The sequence below is a fragment of the Palaemon carinicauda genome, chromosome 20 (assembly GCF_036898095.1).
Source record: "Palaemon carinicauda isolate YSFRI2023 chromosome 20, ASM3689809v2, whole genome shotgun sequence".
Taxonomy (NCBI): Eukaryota; Metazoa; Arthropoda; class Malacostraca; order Decapoda; family Palaemonidae; genus Palaemon; species Palaemon carinicauda.
The window spans coordinates 90789513-90799512 of NC_090744.1; positions in this window are offsets into that span (position 1 = coordinate 90789513).

Consider the following 10000-nt stretch of genomic DNA (forward strand, 5'->3'; position numbering starts at 1 on the left):
TCTTCGTAAATCATTTTATTGCTACCTCTTCTATTTCACTCACTTGCTCTTCCAATACCTATGCCAACTTTCCAACTAGAACGTCTATCCTCTTCTCTGTACCGTTGTCCTGCATCTAGTGCCTGCTTTAATTCCAGTCCTTAAAAGCCTTTGATCATTGTTTAATCAGCAGAAGTCAGGTCTTTCATGGTTATATAATCCTGTCCGCATTCATTTGGATTCGAATCAATGGTTTGTTGATAGGACATTGACCTAGTACCGACAATAATTCATATCTTACATGATTGCTACATATAGGTAAATATTCCAACACAATAATGTGAAAATGTATTAATGCTTCAAGCCCGTACTAGAAATATTTAATTTGTTAAATATATGTATGACAATTTATGATCAGACTTAATGAAGATAGTGTGTCTTAATAGAATATATCTATGCCGTTCAAGCACCTACTTAATATGGAGTTTCTTTATCAAGGACGGAATAGTTTCTCTTGGACCCATTCAGGCTCGTGATGCAAATGTTATAGGTTGAGCTACTCTATAGGTTGAGTTACTCTAGTAATATCGATTTGTTCAATCACTCCACCAATGGCTATATCACTTGCCTCCCATGTGCCTATCGAAATTTGGAAAAGGGAGTAAACTATCATTAGAAAGAGCGTGTGTTAATTTCTGAAAACCGTGTTCATGTTTGGAAGTTCATTCACATGTCTCTGCTTTCTTTAGTTGGTCTAGTGGTCTTGAAATCTGACAAAAATCTTTAATGAATCAATGGCATAGGACCCAACCCTTCTAATGAAAGTGTCAGACAGATTAAAGTACTTCAACTCATAAAGCTTTGGTTATTCTACCTCAGTAAACATTTGGTAAATATCCATTAGCTTTAAATGAACCTCCTAAGACATTGTTAGAATTTATATAAACCAGAAATTAAGGAGAGTCAAACTTCGTCTGCACTGTCTTAATGTCAATAAAACACAGGAACTGTTTTTTTTTTCTACTGTTCAATAATACTGGAACCAAGATAACTGTGAAGGTTGAGCTTTATCAGGGTGTTATAAGATAACCAGTGAAGGAGACTTTGATCAGCTAGGGGCAAAATGCAGGAAAACTAGAATTCAGAATGATTTGGTTCGTTGAGGTGTTGATGTTACTTACTTACGTTGATGGTTGCTTTTCCGGTCCCACCTAAATCTCGAACTTTACTAGATATCGGCACCGAGTCATTATTTATGGTGATTTGAATGTCACCCAAGTTTCTCACGCTGATTCTCTTACCCACTACCATGAATTCAGTTTTGTTCTCATTTAATTTTAGTTGTTTAAATGTCATCCATTCGCTAACACTATCAAGGATTCGGTTTAGAGTTTCCGTAGCGTCATGTATATTATTTATGGAGAAGTAAAATTGTGTGTCATCTGCAAATAGTTTGAACTTCCCGCCATGCATTTGTAGTATTTTCGATAGACCAATAGTATAGATGCAGAATAAGATTGGGCCAAGTACACTCCCCTGGGGTACCCCTCTGTCTAAGGATTCATATGATGAATAAGGGTTTTTAATTTGTACATAGTAATTTCTACCAACTAAGTAGTCTTTCAGATATTCGAAGGCTTGATCTTCAACACCGATGGACCGTAGATCATTTAGTAGTAGTTCATGCACAACTGTATCAAAAGCAGCACTGAGATCGAGCAGTATTAAGATACCACATTTATTTTCATCCATCATTTCTAGCATATCATTTACAACAGAGCCGATGGCTGTCTCCGTAGAGTATAGTTTTCTATAAGCAGATTGGTTATCAGTCAGAGCTTCTATTACTTCTAAGTGACTGACTAGTTGTTCAAGAATTACATATTCAAGTCAATATCAAGTCAGCCTATACTGTACCAGAGAGGAAAAGTTTAAACATTTGTTTTCTCAACAAGATAATTCCCTTCTTACTTCTGATCAACAGACAGAATTAATTGATATATTGGTTATAAATAACTTAGTATTCATTCTTGAAGAGAAAGAATTAGGGAACCTTATATTGTAATAAGGGATCAACAGCAGTTAGGTCTCCCATATTTCGAATTGCTGATAAAGACCAAACCCTTATTTCCACAATGTTAGAAGATATGGAAGAATAAAAAGAGTAATAGGATCCTGAAGTGCATCATAGCTAAACCCTACTGATTTTGTTAGAAGACTTGATCTCACTCAAAGAATGTGCCTCAATTGCTATAAAACCAACATACTCCTCCAGTTCATATTTACCTTTACCTAGGTTAGAGGAAATGGTTGAAATAACGGCAATACCATTATTATGCTTTTTTAGATATGAAGGATGTATATCATCAAGTGGAATTAAATAAAGATGGAGAGAGTAGAGATTCAACCGCTTTTATCTGTGAGTTTCAATGTATTTATTTAAGCGTCTTCCTTTTGATTAAGTTGAAATTCAGTTATATTTTTACGTATCATATCTATTCTTTTATTGAAAAAGGAATTACTTAGATAGTATTGTTCTTTAGATTCCTATTTTTTCAGTCTTGTTGAACATTTAAACGGCAGTCAAGTGTTCAGTTCATATAATTTCCAAAGATGATTGTAGACCATGTCTTTATAATATCAGAGCAGTTAAGGGAATGAACCACTTACTAGCGCCCAGCAAACTATAAGATTTCTCTGAATATATCAATTTTACATTAAACACAATAAGGATTATGCTAATGTTTCTATTTCAATTACTAATCTCTTGTAAAGAGAAAGAACCCTTCTTTTGGACAGAAGATTGTCCTTCCAGCTTTGAATAGATGAAACGAACAGTAGTCACTGCCCCAGTACTTTGAATTATTTATTGATTTCAGTTTAGATTATGATGGTGCTGCTTTTTCTGAGACAAGATGATCAGTTAAAACCTTTTGGATATATCTCCAAGAAACTTAAGCCAGTTGAACAGTGCTACAGTGACAATGACAGAGAAGTACTTGCCATGATCTTATCTTGTCATAGGTTCCATCATTTTGTTTGGGGTGTTCCATTTATCATTCACACAGATCATCAGCCTCTATTATAGGTATTCAAGAGAACTACCAATTCACTTAGGATGAGCAGGGGAAAGATTGAGATACAGGATTATTATTTCAAGGTAAAATATAGACCAGATAAAAATAATCAGATCACAGATCATCAAAGTAGACCAGTCAGAGCAGTCTTTCATTAGGGTAGGGATGATTATCTTAATCTGAGCAAGGATGAGTTAAAAAAGCAATTAGAGGAACCAATGTGGGCTAAACAAGAGGGTGTAAATTGATAGGGAAGAGGTTTTCTAGAGGTATAATTAATCAATTCTTCTCGTATGAAGCACTGCTGTTTTTCAGGGCAGATAAAGTTTGTAACTCAATTCAGTTAAGATTAGCAGTTCTTAAGGATTTGACAAAGGCACCTTTGAAATTTGGTCATAAATCAGTGTCAGGGCACCCTAGTATAAGCAAGATAGTTACTGCCATTAAAAGCTAGCTTTATTGGCCTTTATTGCGATGTGATGTTACCAAATATGTATCATGTGATAAAAACTTTAAGCCGGTAGTTCTTTACAACAACAGTTCCAAGAATTGTCTCGAATAACTAAGCTTTAAGAGCAATTCAGTCTTGATTTAACCGATATGCTATCAGGTGCAAATGGTTATACATATATATTTACTGTTATTGATCTTTTTTACCCAATATGTCAAGTTCTATCCATTGTGAAAAAATATCCTTATCTATTTAAAGGATTTTGGTATATATATAACAGTCATTTTTGTTAATGGTGCTGAGCTAATTACAAACCAATTCAGATAATTATACCACAAACAAAAGATAAATGTTGGTCATATTATCCCGCATCATCCACAAGGAAAGTGAAAGAATTCATGGAACCATGAAAACCATACTAGATATAATGTCTATTGTACACCCTATTCCATGGACAAAGTACTTAGGTGAAAGAGCATATGTTCAATTCAGCTGTAGAGACCTCTCTTGGTGAACAACTTCACTTTTTATTTTTCTCGAATATTTTGTATGGACAAAGTACTTAGGGGAAAGAGCATAATATCATATTTAATTCAGCTGTACTGACCTCTCGGGTGAACAACTTCACTTTTTATTTTTCTCGTATACAGCACATAGCTGAGTGACTAGTGTATTGCCCACAAATAATGATGATTTACAAGAGACTGAGATTGTAAAAGATTATGATGATAATTCAGAAAGCTTATAGAGAGATGAGCAGCAGGTATCACATAATAGCCAACCAAAAGAGGAAAAATTAAAAAAGTGGATGAAAACTCTCATGTGTGGGTTAAAAGTGAAAATTTTATTCTTAGCTTTTAATAGTTAAAAAACTAAACCCCAGAAGGAGTAGTCCATGTGTAGCAGCTTGACCAAAACATAATGGAATGTGTGTAGGACGAGAAAAGGGTTTAGTGAAAATGCAGGTAATGGACGTTATCACTTCTGATGTCGTGAACGGAAGAGTAGCCCTACAAACCATAGGTGTTACCAATACTGTTCCTCCTTCTAGGTTAATTGAAGAAATTTTAGATTATCATATCTTTTTACTGATTTGTGTATAGCTGTATTTCTGTGAAGAATATATTTTTCATTTTGTTTGTCTTAGAATAGTTGAAATATGTAACCATCATGAAAATTTCAAAGTATATATTCCTGTATATTCCTTTCATATAATATTGATCTGATACTGACACTGCCTGGCTTACTTACAGTGAACTTGTACTCAGTTGAACTTTATATGAAGAATATCCCTGTCCAAAGGATTTACAAACTCTGGTTAAGTTGTTTAAGTTATGTGAATGGTGTGTAATTTAGTCATCAGGATGCTTTAAGAGGTAAATCATCATCAAAGGAATTTTTTCCTGCATGTGGTTATTAGGTTCATGAGCCTGAATGATAATGTAAAAGATTGTTTGTAAGAAAAAATATTTATAATTGGTTATACTGTACCCCTAATTTGGAGTGACGAGATCTAAACTGAATTTGCAATCACGGTTACATATGTTTTCCTCTTGGTAAAATTATTAGGATGGCTAAGTAGACACAGGCTTTAGCATGGCATCCCGCAACTTGTTTTGCATAGAGAAAAGTTATATTCACTGTTTGCAAGACCTGTGTTTTTGTTGTTATATTTACTGTATAGTCTACCATAAATATTGTAGTTAAGGAGTTGGTTGTCCTTGACTTATGAAAACCAATTTAATAACAGAAATCTTTTATTTAACCATAAAGCAATACCCTTGATGATTAGTGGACTGGAAAAGTGAACTGGTTTTCATATTATCAAGATGTGTAGCTAACCCCTCGAAGCTGAGATTGTTTATGGTAGAATGTGCGTGCAGGAAAGTGTGCAAAATAATTGTAAACTATACAGTAGTTTTGTCTATGGTGTACTTTGTGTATGTAGTTGCAAAAATGTAAACAAGAGCATAGTTTTCTAAGCTGAAATTGCAATGTTTGAGATGTGTATGATAAATCGAGAAAGGAAAAGATTCTTGCCCCTCATGTTATTATTTTAAAAGCTATTTTCTCCTATGTAAAAAATTTGCACTTGTCTTATCTTATAATGTATTTGTTGTCATAGCACTTAATGTTGTTCTTTTGTATTTATACCTTAATATAATAAAAAGTACCATCGATGGTTATAATAGCGGTACATAAATTGCACCATGTTGAGCTTGCATGCGCTTGCAATTGTGCTCCAACCATAGGCAAAGATGTGAAATATTCTTCCACATTCTTATGACAATGTTAACTCTTAAGTCAAATGCCACAAATGTTATGCATTTGAAGCCACACTAACTGTGCAGTATAACATTTAGCTTAGGTATGAGTACAGTAAAGCCAAGGTTGAGAATTGCATGATGTTTTGGCAGAAGAACACTGTTCCAAATAAATTTTTATATTACAAGGTCTTAGTCTGGCATTATACCGGGCAGTTTAGAAGTGAACTTACCAATCTAGAAGTATAGTACATACCAGGTTAGGAAAGTATAATGTTAGGCAAGGGATTTATTAGTAATCGTATGTTATATAACTTATGTAACAGCATATCACTACACATATTGAGAGTAGCATCATTGCATCGGCATGTATATGACTTTAATTGAGTAAGTAATTATAAGTACTGTTGCATATATACCTCAGTATAAACTAACTCAAGAAGAGTAAAACTCTAATAGTTCATATCCTCAAATTAGTAGAGGAAAAGAAAAGGTGATTTGAAAATCATTTCATTTTAGAGAGAGGCATCTAGTGGTTGCGGTGGGCTATGTGGTAACGTCCCTTATTGGTGATCCCCAGACTGGAGTTTGAGTCTCACTCAAACTCGTTAGTTCCTTTGGTTACTGCAACCTCACCATCCGTGTGAGCTAAAGATGGGGTGTTTCGGGACCCTATAGGTCTATCTCTGCCTGTCCATCTTTGGTCCTAGCTTGGGTGGAGAGGGGCCTTAGGCCTTGTATATATAAACAGTCTCTAGGGCATTGTCCTGCTTAGTAGGGCAATGTCACTGTCCCTTGCCTCTATCATTCATGACCGGCCTTGAAATCCTTTAAACAGTAAGATCTATTCTAACCCATTTTTGCCATATCAGAATTTCTAAAGGTTGAAAACTCGGAGGTATTTTTTTCTCAAGATTCTATTTGATTTGTCCTTCCATTTATTCCATAGGAATTTATTATATATAATTTCATTGCTAATAATATTGGTATACATTGACATTGAATATTTCTTAAAGAATTATTACCTAGTTCTATTGTGGGTCAAAAGTTAAATTTTCAAGAATTGCTAATATTTCTCGTACTTTATAAAGAACAGACAAAATCACTTGATATATTGAGAGACATGGTTCTAAATGCTTATATCCCTCAATCTCCATACACATGGGCAGGTTTTGATGATGGAAAGTTTGCATATTTACACTCTGGAATGAATCAATTATTGGTGAAAAATGAAAATAAAATTTTCTAAGTCTATTAAAATTTGGCAAATCTTTGTGAAGTAATTTCTATTTTGAAATAATTGAATAATTAATATCTATGATGTGATGGACTTTTCTTGAATTGACTTCAATTTCATTCAATATTTTTTATAATTTAAATACCACTTCATAAAAAAAACAAAAAATGGATCACAAATATCACTTCTTGCGCACAAAACAAATGCACCTCAGCTATACATGAAACTATGGTCTGAATTATGGTGTAGAGATGCATATTGGGAAATGTCCATAAAATTTTGATATCATCAATATTTTCTACAATCAAAACAAAATTTCACACAAAAATAAATGTGCAAAACACAAATTCCTTTAACTATAAATGAAACTAAATAAATTTCAACTTTAACTTCAAAATCTGAAGGGTGTAAAGTATCTAAATTCGTTAAAAAACTGTTACACAAAAAATTTATTTTAAATCACTATTTATTTTTGCCTTTAGTTTTGTATAATAAAGTTACAAATGAAATTCATTATTGTAATTATATATTCATCACTGCTATTCATTCTGACATTTCAAAAAAACATCGTTACTTAGTTTCAGCGAGAGCAAGGACCCATCCAATTAATTTCCTGAAATTGGATCAATTCCATTTTAATTAAGGATTTACTAAAATATTGGCATACTCTCGTGCTAAAGTATTTGTTATTCATGGATCTGCATGAATGGAGATGACGTAACTATCATACGTTTTTATGTAATAGTTTTATATTAAAATTTCATATATATCTTGTGTCATCATTTACATCTATAACAAAATAACGTGAAAAGTAAATGACGAAACGTTTTCATGCTTCTTAGTTAAAACTTTATTTTGTCTTTACATCTCAAGCTTATTCAATATTTTGTTCCTACAAAGATTAATCAAATAAATACATTTAGGATATGGTAGGTAGAACATAGGCAGAAAAATCAAAAGGGGAAGTTAAATCAATAACAACACTAAAGAAGAGAAGCAAGAAGGTAAGATGGTGGTGACGATGAGAGTTTAAAGAGATCTCTCTAGACGGAAGAATAATGTCTTAAATTATAGCCTAAGAATTATGAATAGATCATCTCATAATGAATGTAGATGTTGCGGCACCTAGTGCTGGTTGACGTAGGCAGCGGGCTGCAGGTGGTGGTATTTGCTGCCACGTAGTGGTCTACTGCTGGAAGTCCATCCTGCATCTCGCAGTGAGCTTGTAGTTCGATATAAGGTTAAAGCCTTGATTTTGGAATTCACCAAACGTACCATTGTCCATAATGCCAAGTGTATGGTAGACAAAGTCTGTCAATGCCATCGGACTTCCAGTATATGTGTCAATTTTGTATTCCTGGTGATTCAGCATGGTCACCAACTGCTGCACACGTTGACTGAGCTAAGATTAAATTGTAAAATGGAATTATTTCAAGTACACAACTGGTGGTGCATATGAACATACAAAATAATGACAATGGTGATTAACAAATTAACAATATATAGCAAATGAAATTTCAGAATTGTATACAAGTGTACTTACTGGGTCCCGGGCGCGAATTTTTTTTTCCCAAACAGGTTTGCAGATTGGGGCGGGGCTTCGTGCGCAGAAAATAGATTATAAGGATAACTCCTTTATTACTGCTGAGTTAAGATTTGATGGGTAACTAGCTCATTAAAGTTATGATCGGTAACTGCGTTCACAAAGAACTAAAATGTTTATAGATAGCCTAATAATAATAATAATAATAATAATAATAATAATAATAATAATGATGATGATGATGATGATGATTATTACACACACACACACACACACACACACATATATATATATATATATATATATATATATATATATATATATAGTATATATATATATATATATATATATATATATATATATATATATATGTATATATATACATCATGATTTGCTTATGAAAACTAAATGTTACTGAAATAACTTAATTTTCAAAATTTTCTTACCAGTTCTTACCAGTTTCATAGTTCGATTCGTGAAAGTAGCCTACAACCTTTCCACAACAAATCATCACCATTACTTTTAAGCATACCCTTCATTGTTGCACATGTCTAAGCATGTTGAAGAATAAGGGTTTTAAAAGTCTGTCAATTTTACGTGTTGATTTCTTACTCTACCGCTAGAGTTATTGGGTTCTTTGACTGGCTAGACAGTAATACATTGGATCTCTATATACAGTATAGTTACCGCTAATTTTTCCTCTGCCTACAAATTCAACGAAAAGTCTGGTCTATTCTTTCTACATTTTCATCTGTCCTTATACACCTTTCAACACTGAAATTACCAAACAATTCTTCTTCGTTCAAGGGTTTAACTACTGTTCAGCGGCTACTTTCCTCTTCACAAGGATTGAGACACTCTAGCTATGGTAAGCAGCTCTTCGACACTCTAGCTATGGTAAGCAGCTCTTCGACACTCTAGCTATGGTAAGCAGCTCTTCTACTATGAGATTCAGGGCCTCTGTAACACGGTTTTTCGGCAATAATTTTTTATCTATGAATCTCATAGATATAACGCTTCTTCAGAATGCACATTATATCGACACATAAATTTTGACTATATTCTGCATTACGTAGGTTGAATAAATTTGGTACTTATAATGTAAAAGTGACGTTTTTTGAAGACGGGCCAACTTACTCAGAGAAAAGGTTTCGAACGCACTCGTTACGTAACTTATGACGGCATTTCTTCCCTCTTTCTCGATCGATGATTGGCTATACGTAACGAAGGCTATACCTCTGCCAACAATGACACAAAAGTTTAAATAAAAGCAAAGCAGTACACCTTCATGAACTCCGAAACCTCTCCACTGATAATTGTCATAATGAACAAACGAACAAAATATGTTAATAAATACAAAAACACTTCGATTATTAGTCTAACTCCCAAATAAGTTTCCTAAGAAATTACAGTCTACTTTATAGGTCACAATCAGATTGACAAGGTGTT